The sequence below is a fragment of the Anas acuta genome, chromosome 1 (genome assembly GCF_963932015.1).
Source record: "Anas acuta chromosome 1, bAnaAcu1.1, whole genome shotgun sequence".
NCBI lineage: Eukaryota > Metazoa > Chordata > Aves > Anseriformes > Anatidae > Anas > Anas acuta.
In genome coordinates this window covers 74,097,961-74,109,964 of record NC_088979.1, presented here as the reverse complement: position 1 = coordinate 74,109,964, position 12,004 = coordinate 74,097,961, and the positions used below count along the sequence as shown (strand labels likewise).

General features: G+C 34.0%; 1 non-coding gene across 1 annotated transcript; it reads left to right on the top strand.

The window, feature by feature from the left end:
- Positions 1–11,653: 11,653 nt before the first annotated feature.
- TRNAF-GAA (transfer RNA phenylalanine (anticodon GAA)) lies at positions 11,654–11,726 on the top strand. The gene has a single exon. It is a non-coding gene; the product is annotated as a tRNA-Phe (tRNA).
- Positions 11,727–12,004: the final 278 nt, after the last annotated feature.

The window sequence follows — 12,004 nt, the reverse complement described above, 5'->3', positions numbered from 1 at the left end:
GAAACCCTCAAAAGAAACACATTGCTAACCAAGGAAACCACATGACCTTCATGGGGCCCTAAATGAGAAGGCTTTCCTTTCATGTTTTAGCTAGACTATATGTTTTTACAGTTGGCAGGCAGGTTCTCTTAAAATGTTGCAGAGGGTTTATCTTTCCCTAAGATGAAATATTGGTTTTGTGGCTACTTCATCATAATGACGATACCACAAGTTTGCATTGTCTTCTATGGCAGAGTACTATCGCAAAGGAAATTGTGTTATATTTCTTAACATCACTGCTTTATAAAGGGCTTTTTAACAGGGTCCTTTAGTGGTGAAGACATTTTGTTTATAAACTGTAAAATTTTGTGGAAAAAACAAAAAACAAAAACAAACAAACAAACAAAAAAAAAACACATAGAAAATGAATAGGCCTGTTTGTCCTTTGGAGCAAGAACTTCCTCGGGCACGTGCCCTCCAAACTCTCCGCATCTTTGCTGTGGATACTGCATCATCAGCAATGGTTGGCATGAGAATGCCATTTGCTCAGCAAGTTGCTTGTGGCTGGGATTTTGACTGTGAAGAAGCAATGGTGAGACATTACTGTTTTGGTTTAATGTAGAGATGAAGCCATGTGTGTGTTTTTGTGTGACTTCATGGAGATGTCACCCTGGAATCAACAGCTTTCTCACTCACTGCTGTTTCTTTCCCCGTTTTCAGGACTCATGCTGCTGTTTCTTACTTGTTTGAGAAACATGAGCAAAAACTAATGTACCACTCTCACAAGAGACAAAAAAAAAACCTGGAAGTGTTATTGTTGTCTGCTGCTGGCTTTGGAAAATCCCTTACTGCGATATTTGTTTTTGATGGAGCATGTTGCTCTTCTGTCATCTCTCACAGAGTAACCACCAGGAATTTTTCCCTTTAGCACTTTCTGTGTAGCTGACACCTAGAGCCAGCCATGGTCCTGAAGGTGACCTCACCTCAAGGCAGAGATCAGAGCAGTTAATGTCAGGAAAGGAAATGCTCCTTGGGAGCTGCTCACTAGGAAGCTTGGGGCACTTGCACTCTTCATGCATGTCACCTAAATTAACAGAACATGCAAGCAGCCAGAAGCACACTGAAAAAGCACCAAGGAGAAAGGGTTATGAGCACTTGGGGTTGGAAAGCAAAGCTTGCTTGCTCCAATACTACCAAAATTTTTAAATAGAAGGAGGAAAGCAATTGTCTGTGAATTGCCTTAAAGGTGATATCACCCTGATATTGAGATCCAGGCCTAATATTCTGTTTCAGTTTCCTTCCCTGTGCTCTGAGATTAGATATTCAAAGTATTTGGGGAATACCTTGCTATGTCCATAGATACCTTTGGATAAAAGCTTGTCATTTAAATGTATTCTCTACTGTAGTTTAAAGAAAGATTTATGGAAGAACCTCCCATGGCTGCCAATATGGTGTTTTGTAGAAAAGGCATGTTGTAACTATGCTATTGTGTTGAGTATCCTCTCTAGTGATACTAAATCATTCAGCAAGCCCCTTTTCCTGCTACTGACTCTATTTTTCTTCATCTCTGTTTCTGCTTTATTTTCTATGTTTACTTTTGCCATTTATGCATTAAATACATTACAGAACAAACCTAATCTATCATTTAATAGACCTACACTTTATAAAGAGTAGATATTTTCTGCCTTTCTAGGTTCCCTGAGGCATAGAAATCCGTGCCTTATTCTGTTAGCTTTTTTTTTTTTTTTTTTTTTTTCCACATAACAGAACACTTTGGCTAAGCTTTCTGAAGTTCTGAAGCCTATAGTATAATAATGTGCATTTCCTGATCTAATCAGACCTTCATCACACACACAAGATAGTCACTACCAAATTAATGGGAAAGATGTTTGTTTATTGAGAAGTGAGAATAAAAATAAATATTATTCCTTTATCTAGTTTAAAGATAGACAGTGCTATCTATCTAACATTTTTTGTTTGTTCATTTGCTTGGTTTTTATTCTTAGAATGCTGACCTTTGGAGCCAGAATGTTCCTTTAATGCATTTACTTTCAATTTAATTTCATAGTTATATTGAAGAATACTGGTAATGTAATCGACATTAAAGATTATGTACCAACAGGAACCTTAAGATCAAAGTTTAAATCCTTTTCATAACACAGTTTGATATTGTAATATAGCTTGACATTTTAGCCAAAATAACAGCTCACAGCACTAACAAGTAAGTTTCCGCACAAAATTAATTAAAGTTATTCTCAAGAATCACGAGGCACATACATTTGTATCTTTTTTCTGACTACATTTTCCTAAGATGTTGAAATTTATTTTTCTATTGTAAGGAAGATCTGTTCTTGAATCTAGAGACTTTTAAGGAACTTCCTGTTATGGTGGCTGGCATTAAAAAATAAATCAATCAAACAATGAAAGCACAAACACACGCACAAAACACACAGAGACATTTAAAGAAGTTTCATAAATAATTTATTCAAAAACATATTGCACCTCTTTCAGGTGTAGAATCCAGATTTTCCTTCTGACCCATTTTAGTAATCATATGTATTCAGATATAGACTTGTATTTAGATTTACATAATTATATACATATTTATGTTTCAAGTGTTACATGCAATTGCAAGAGAAATATTTATCAAGATTCAAGCCTACCTTTATTCTAGTGTTATTTAGCTTCTATTGGATTTGAGAAACACTTCCTTGGTTTCTCAGACAAAGTTCAATTATCCTACAGAGGGATGGACTAGTACTGTAGGGAGCCTTGCACCAATTGTGCTAGCTATCACAAATGTAAAACACAAAAAAGTAGATGTAGGATTTAAAAGAGGTTGACAATGACTTCTATCTGAATATCTAGAATAACCTTACTGAACTTTTCCATATATATATTAGAGATACAATCAATTATAATTTATCTTCATGATATTTTCTCAGTTTATCTAGTTTCTTAGTTTTCTGCGTACATTTTCATTTTGAGTACACTTACTAGTCTTGTTACATATGTGTTGCTTCTGAAATGCAGCCTTAGGAACAGCTACCATTCAGGACTTCCCCTTATTTACTTACTTGCTTTCTTACTTACTTACTTACTAAATTACTTACAATAACTGAATAAATCATAGCTTTCGAACTATGAGCTATGTATTGTGCTACTACCAAAAGTACTATTAGATCAAATCCCACAGTTGGGATGTGGCTAAGTGTTGATACAAGAGAAAGAGGTCTATCTTATCTTTCCTGCAATTTTCAATCTAGGTAATATGGTGAATGGATCTATATATCTTACTATAGCATAGACAAAAATATTTCACTTTCTGTTTTACTCACCATAAAGTTATATATATATATTTATATAAAATATTGTGTATATAAGATGAATGCATGAGACTCTGAAAACAAGGCTATGTATTTTTGTTAATAATAATAATAATAATAATAATAATAATAATAATAATAATAATAATAATAATAATAATAATAATAATAATAATCTTTTACTGTCTGTTATGTCATTACCATTTCCATAGCTTTGGCAAATATCTGCACACATGGTAACTGTTTTATTGGTGGTGTTTTTTTTTGTTTGTTTGTTTGTTTTTTTGGTTGGTTTGTTTTGACTTACTGAAACTGTTTTTTCAGTTAAAACTTAACTGAAGTAGTGAACAAAACTATTACAGGAACATCAATTTTGTTCACCAGTTATGCCAAATACTGGTTTGCATGGGAAAGTTCCATTAGACCATAATCATCTTCAATTAATTGCACAGCAAATATTTATTTCTCACACATCAAATTAATGAAACAGTTTCAGTGAGAGAAAAATCACATCAGCTTGGTAAACAACACTTATCAAACTATGTAAGACTTACAAGACATTGTTGGCAGAAATCCTGTATCTAGTAGAATTGTGTACCTTTGAGAATTCTGTTATCATTTAATTACAAGATTATAGTGTTGGTGTTTTTTTTTGTTTGTTTGTTTTCTTTTTACCTAGAATGGAGGATAGGATAGGATAGGATAGGATAGGATAGGATAGGATAGGATAGGATAGGATAGGATAGGATAGGATAGGATAGGATAGGATAGGATAGGATAGAACAATAATAAAATAAATAAAATATTAAATAAAACCTTTTTTTTTCTGAATTTCATAGTGAGTCATGACATGGCTACAATACTATAATTGAACAGTGATTATTTTCAAGCAGCTACAAACACCATTTTATCTTAATATTAAATAAGATTCATATTATACTCATATTCAATGTTCCTAGAGCGTTTACTGTTCACCATATATAAATCTGAAAGTCAATTTTCAAAAACCTCAATTTGGTCACTCTCGTATAATGACTATATTTTTCATAACAGCAATGAGGATGTTTTTCAAGTGAATGCAGCAATGACTATTTCATATCTCACATATAGTTTTGTATTCTTTCTCACAAGTCTGTGCTAATATTCTTTGTTCTGTTTGGTGAGTGAAAGCAATGACACTATATGCAACTGCTTGCAACAACAAAGGTTAATGGTGCATACATAGCATGACAAAGTTTATTGAGCAGAGGAAGCAGAAATCCAAACTTCATTTCTGACTATTTTGGTTCATGTCTTTTCTATAAAATTTATTTCATTTTTCCTAACATAAATTTCTGATACGCTCATAAATATTTATTTTGCTTGCACAAAGTTTTCTTTTTATATCATTTGCTTCTTAAGCTGATCCAAAAGTAGATACAGAGGACTTATATCATATAAAAGGGCTCTTTGTCTGTACATAGAAATTAAACTTAAATAACTAGGAATAATATTCATTTATCTGGATTTGTTGCCAACTGCCTGGAGGAATTAATCCTACTTTTTTTGTTTGTTTGTTTGTTTGTTTGTTTGTTTTGCAACTTGGATGAAAAGAATGATGGGTTGTTGGTTTGATTTTTTTTTTTTTTTCCCTTGAAAGTGTTTAAATCACAATTAAAAATATGCCACTATCCAAGACTATTCACTTTTTAATTATTAAATGAAATGCACATAGAACTGTGTTCATGAATGTGGAAAATTTATCTTAAATTCTTCCTGGTTGTACAGGAAAATGTTATAGATTGGACTAGAAGAAATGGTCACAATAAGTAAAGAGAGAAGCCCTAAAAAGATCAAAGTTCTTAAGAATCATGCGTGTTATCTATACTTCCTGAAATGCTGCTGAAAAATGTCTTTAGAAATTAGGCCAGTCACAACTTTAAAGTCTTGTAATTTGGAAGGATTTGGATTACTTAAAACTTCAAGTCTCTGTTCCATGTGTGAGACAGACTGAGAACAGAGGACTAGCTACAATATTCTTTAATCAATTTAAATGAAAATGTTTGATTTCTTATTGTTGCATCAAGTCTTTGTAGTTTGGCCCTCAGGATCAAATGTTCCTTATTTAAGCTGAAAAAATTTTTACACTGTAACAAATCTATGCACAGAATAGATTAAATAAATATTGTAGAAATAATTCTTACAAATAAAAGCATTCTATATCTTTAAGCATATACATATAGATATGTCATATTTCAGAGATATACGGTGAAGCAGTGCACCTTAAAGCTGTTGTTTCAAATGGGAATCCACCTTGAATACTTTGTTAGTCATCAAATATCCTAAATAAACTTATGTTTTGGAAATGATGAATATTGCTGGGGGTGAGGGAAGGGGGCAGAACAAAACAAAAGAAAAGTACCTCAGCAACTTAAATCCAAATATAATTTCCTACACATTTTTCAAAAATTCAGAAATATTACAAATACGTTATCTTCAAAATATTACTTTTAAATTGTGGATAAGGATATACAATCCAGAAGACAATACCCTGTCACATATGCAACAAATTTGCACCTAAAATAGCTTTTATTTTTGTAGCATATATATTGCTGCAGAATGGGATAGGAATGAAATAGTGTAGTATGGCATGAAATTTTCATTTGATTTTTTCAGAAGATGTCTTGTTTGTTGCATTGTTCTTACTAGGGATTAAAGTAATTATCCCAAATTCCTATTGCTTAAAATCTTGATATTACACCATCAAATATTCTGTAGGTATGGAACTGAGCTGTAGCATTAGAGAAGTTTGGTAACGTTCAGAAAATGCAAAGAGGAAATAAAAGCAATCATCTCTCAAATCAACTTAAAGTAGATTTGAATATCTTTATTGTGAAAAGTCATTCTTTGAGATAACAAAAAACAGTAGACTGTTGTCCAATATCAGCAATATATAACCACTATTTATCTGCTTTGCATATTTTAGAAACCATAATACTGTGACCTTGAATGCAGAAAATTGTCGACTAGCCAACTCTGTCATATCAACCATATTGCTGTATTACTGTGTGTTTGCTAAAGTGTCTGAATATGGAAGATCAGAAGATGCAGAGACATAGAGAGGGGGAAAGAGAAATGAGCACTTTTCCAGCGAGAATTAGATGGAGAAATTGTACACAGAATATGATTTCACACTCTCCAGGTCTGACTGCAACTGATTCATCTTTCTGCCTATATCTCTGAAACTGGTAGCAAAGACTGTGATTTTCTGGTGACACTGAAAGCCCTGTACAGGTCTCCAAACTGAGAAAAAAACATTCACAGAAAGTAACAGTAGAGAGGAGGCAGTGGACTTAATGAGTGGCTTCAACCAGAAAAGATGTTCTACCAGACAGATTTTGTGTTAGGCCTACTATATCCAAAACCCATGACTTTTTTGAGTTTTGGCTCAAATGGCTTTTTCAAGCCATTTTACTGAGATAGACCTTTCCTTACTTTTGCTGGATGGAAGAGGAGCAAAGTCACCTGAATACATCAATCCTTGCATCTAAGTATACGAATAGGAATTTCATAAATTGTTTTTGCAAAATCTTTCCGCTTTTCAGAGTTTTTAGTTTGAAGTGTTCCTTAGCCACATTCAGCAGAGCTAAATCTTTCATTATAAAAATATTCATTACACAAATTGTACAACATTGCAGAACAAGAAAAATAAAATATCTCCCAAATTGTTATTTAAAAACTAGTTATAAAAACAAAACAAAACAACAACAACAAAACACCTTGCAGCCAAATAAGGTAAAGTGTATGTGTGTTGCAGGAGGTGTTCTACAAGAAAATAAACCCAGAAATTGGTGCATCATAAGATAAGCTTTTCATCAACTATTTTATCTTTTCCTGTTACACCCAAAGCTCTTCCTGCTAACGCATGTTCTCACACTTGCATCTATGCATGTAACAATTATTTTCTACTTTCATAGTCAGAATATCAGTTTATGGCATAAATTCTGATTTACCAGTAAGTTCTAATATACCCTGATTCTGGTATCTTCTTGTTTAAAGGATAGAGGCTGCATGATTACACAGCCATGAGAAATTAAACAGATATTTTTAAATGAATAATCCCATTTGAAGGTTTTGTTTTGTTTTGTTTTCTCAAGAAAAAGATAGTAGTTATAAGGTTAAAAGGAAGAAAAAAATAAAAAGGAATTGAAACGGGACATACAATTCCCAGTTGGGCTTTTGTTTGTTTGTGGGTGTTTTTATTTTTATTATTATTATTATTATTTAGGATTTGACAAACCACATGACTTGTAAATTTCAAGCTGTTTGCTTCTTTTGACACAGTCAATTATTACATATGTTTTCCTGCTATAGAGAGGAGGATACCAATATTTTACTTTTATGTGTGAAAGAAGGATAAGATATGGACCAGAAAAACAGAGATTCAAATAGATTCAAGATGTTCAATGTTTAGAAATCCTGGTTTTCTTGGATGGGTGTGAAATCTTTCACATTTAAATATTTAGAATATTTAAATTGTATTAGGTAAAATATGCTGCAGCTACTATTATTTATGAATATGTTTTGCTAGCAGTCTGTTGTGTTTTCGTTGTTCAGATTTTATAGTGAGATAATATGATAAATTTTTAAAAAATGCAGAAATATGTTGTAGATTCACATTCACAAAATCACACATGATGTCCTATAAGGAATTGATGAATATTTGAACAAAGTGATGCTGTAGACCTGCCTGGGTCTAGTACAAGAATATGAAAAATAAGCTTTATTATTTATGCTGGTGAAATATGGAAAAATGTGAACAGCTGTAATAAATTAGTCTCCTTTTCTTAAAATTAAATTAAAGTTTATCTTTGTGTTGAAAATGCAAAATACTTGAAGTATTTTGACACTTTGGGCCTGAAATTAGAAAAGAATAAGGAACTTAATAGTATTCTGTTCTTTTGTACCTTCTTTCTTCATGAAACAAGAGACAGGTTATGAAATGCACTAGATTTTCCAGACACTCTTTTTTAGGTAATAAAAAACATCCCAAAGTATCTCTCCTGTGAAAAGACCAAATGTTTTCCTTGCTACAAATTTTCTAATACTGTAGACTGCTCTATCTGCAGTTTCCTGTTCTATGTTTTGAGTATCGGGAATTCTCTAGGCTCAACCTTGCCTTGTCTTCCAGAGACAGTTATTCCCTTCTTGGGGGTGGTTTTATAAGAAAACGCAAAATAGACTAGAATTATTAACTGTTTTTCTCTATCACCAAGAAAATATTTAATACTCTGCTAGTCATTTATCTTGTCAGAAGTGTTTTGCAACCTTTCTCCTGTCTTGAATACAGTTTCATTCTTTCTTCATTTTGTCTTTTTCAAACCTACTATTACACTTGATTTCACCATTATATATAATTTGGTTGCAGTATAACTGGAAGACTAGTTTATATGTTCAAGAGTGAATATCTTAGGTATACACATAAGATATAAATAATCTTTCATTTTTAAAACTATATTCTGTCACATATACAAAACAAACAAGATGGGAAGAAAAACAGAATCTTAGGGAATGGAACCAGTATACCTTTTTATTTCACAAGGAAGGATAGTTAATTCATTATAATTGTTTTAGATTTGTTTTCCTTCCAGGGTAGAACCTTGAACAATATCTTTGAGAGTATATTTTGATAAAGGGTCCTGACTTATGATATGTTTTGGGAATGGAGTTAAAGAAAACAAGCAAGTAGGGATCATACTATGTGTTCATACTGTGTTTCCCAGCAGTTGTGCAGTTTGTTGGGAAATTCTGTCAAATAATAATAACAACTGAAAAAAAAAAACAAACCAGGAAAAGAGAAAAAAAATGTAGTAAATTTCATTTATAGCTGCAGCTACAGATTCAGAAAACTATCTCCATGTTCTCAACATCATCTCAAAGATTTACCAGCTCTCTGTGCAGCAGGCATCTGAGGTTCAGGTGCACTATGCATATATGCTCCCTGGAAGTGCCTGCACTGCTGACAGTGGGGTGAAGACATACTTGACTCCTGTCTTGACTGCATGAGTTGACTGCAAAATAGTCTGAATGCCTTCCACCTTTTCCCCATATAATGTTCTTGAACCTCCATGCCAGTAAAGAACAAATAAGACCCCTGTGCTATAAACACTGTGATAAACTTTTTTTTTTAAATATCAGAAATTTCATAAGCAGTGTTAAGAATTAATGAAAGCAAAATGTTCCAAGAATACTCTATTTAAAAGTATGTTGAACAAGTTATTTGACAAATAATATGGTTGTGAGTTATTTAACAGCCTCCTAAAGGCAGTATTACAAATGGGTCCAGAATAACTACATTTTCTATATATATTTTCTAATAACTATATTTTCAGGTAACCATAAATAACTTTTCTAGGACTTTATGTTGTATATATGTGTATGTATGTATATATAAAGTCTGTGTCTGGTTTTGATGTTTGATAAACATTGCTTCTGGGAATGGGTTCATAAATTTGGCACCTTACTATCCATTTACTACATGTAAGAACTGATTCTTATCCTCTTTCATTCATTTCAGTATTTTCTGCAGTGATATTTTTTATCAGGATTTCTTTTGTCACAATTGCTAGCATGTTTATCAGGGATATCAAATCAGGTTTAACATTTCTGTCTTCCTAGACTTCAGAACAAGATTCTTATCTGTACTCATTAAATTTAAATGCATGCTATGCACAGTCAAGACTTCTATTTTATGTCAGATGGAAGATGCAGCCTGTTTAAATAAAAGTCATCCAAGAAGAATGGTAACTTGAAGCAAAAAGTAGCATACAATATTTACTCTGTGCTGCTGCTAGCATTAAATATTGGTTTGGTATTTTACCAATGGAGGACACTGCATGAAATACCTAATTTCTGTCTACAGTATAAGAGGGGAGTGAAGTGTCCCAGCAGGCATCATGCCTGGAACCATCTGACCAGCATGCAACTGTATGATCCAGCCTGTATAAGAAATCATAGTTTTTCCCAGTCCAGTATTACCCTTCTCAGAGCTGGTCCCCCATACACAGTCAGGACTATTTACTTAGAAGTACCTAGAAGAGTTTCTGGAAAATCGAGTAGAACTGAGCACAGAATATGTTCTCCAATCCTAAGAGATGTCCATTTTATCTGTAACATTTTTTTTTTTTTTTTGGTGGTTAGAGCACCTATACAATGGAAGAATGAACTGGCCTTTAAGTCCTTCTCTTCAGATACCTGCAAAATAATTTTGGATGAGGCCAGTTCATCAAACTTGAAGTAATTCATCTACTAAAAATTACATGCTATATCTGACTGAAAAATACTTGCAGTTCTGTATTAAGAACAGATCAGAAAGTAGCTGTTGTACCATCTCATACTGATTACAGCTCACACTGCCTGCTTGGATGAGATTTATGGTGTTTATATATATATATATATATATATATATATATATATATATGGAATTGAGACTTTATGAATTTATAGTAAAACCATGAAAATATAAGTGATAAATGTAAAATGATTTGTTGAAGCTGTTTATATGACAGCCATCTGTGTGCCATACAGAAGCAATTGCTTAATTTCTGCCATTAAAAGTCACAGGTGTATGGGAAGACTTCCTCAGCTCAGAAGTCCTATGCTTGGAGCAGAGTGAGGAATCTTCCCCTTGCCCCGAAAAGTCCCTACACAAAAGATGTGATTCTCTGGGGCTCAGAAAACGAGAGTGCATCAACAACAACTATGGTAATAGTCAAGACCCAGGAAATGGCAACTGCAACAAGGTAGACCAGCATACCACTAGTTTAAGAATCATTTCCACTAAAAAAGAACAGAAGGTGTTGGTAATTGGAGATTCCTCTCTGAAAGGCACTGATGTGCCCTTTTGTAGCTCAGACAATCCCTTGAGAAGGGTTTGCTGCCTGCCTGTGGCCCTCATTTGTGACATCACAAAGAGGCTACCAAACTTAGTTAAGCCAGAGGCCTATTGCCCATTCCTGATCTTCCACATGGGGACAACACCGGCTGTGATAAGGATACTAAGAATCATCAAAAGGAACTCTATATCTCATGGAAAGATGCTGAAGGGATCAGAAGCAAAAGTGGTGTTCTCCTCAGTCCTCCCAGCCAGAGACTAGTGCCCACAGAGGAGGCAGCATATGGGTCAGGTAAATGTCTGCATAGCTGGTTCCATGTTCAGGGTTTCAGATTCTATGATCTTGGGCATGCTAAAATGCCTCTATATCAATACATGCAGCATGGGAAACAAGCAATCTAGATAGGCCATATCCACCGACACCCTCTCAAGAAAGATATTTCATTGTAAAAGCTTATCAAATTACTCAGGCAGGGCTGAAGTAGCTCAGCTGGGAGAGCGTTAGACTGAAGATCTAAAGGTCCCTGGTTCAATCCCGGGCTTCAGCAATGTTTTGAGAATCGTGACCGTGAATCGTCCCATATGAATTGGGAAGGACTCCTCTAAAAATGTGATGCGGTCCATAGCCCAGCTGAAGTGCCTCTACACCAACGCATGCAGCATGGGAAACAAGCAGGAGGAGCTGGAAAACACAGTGCAATTAGAAAACTGTGCTCTAACAGCTGTAACAGAAACATAGTTGGACGAATCACACAGCTGCAACATTGGAGTGGAGGGCTATAAGCTTTACAGGAGAGACACGCAGGGAAGGAAGGGTGGGGGTGTT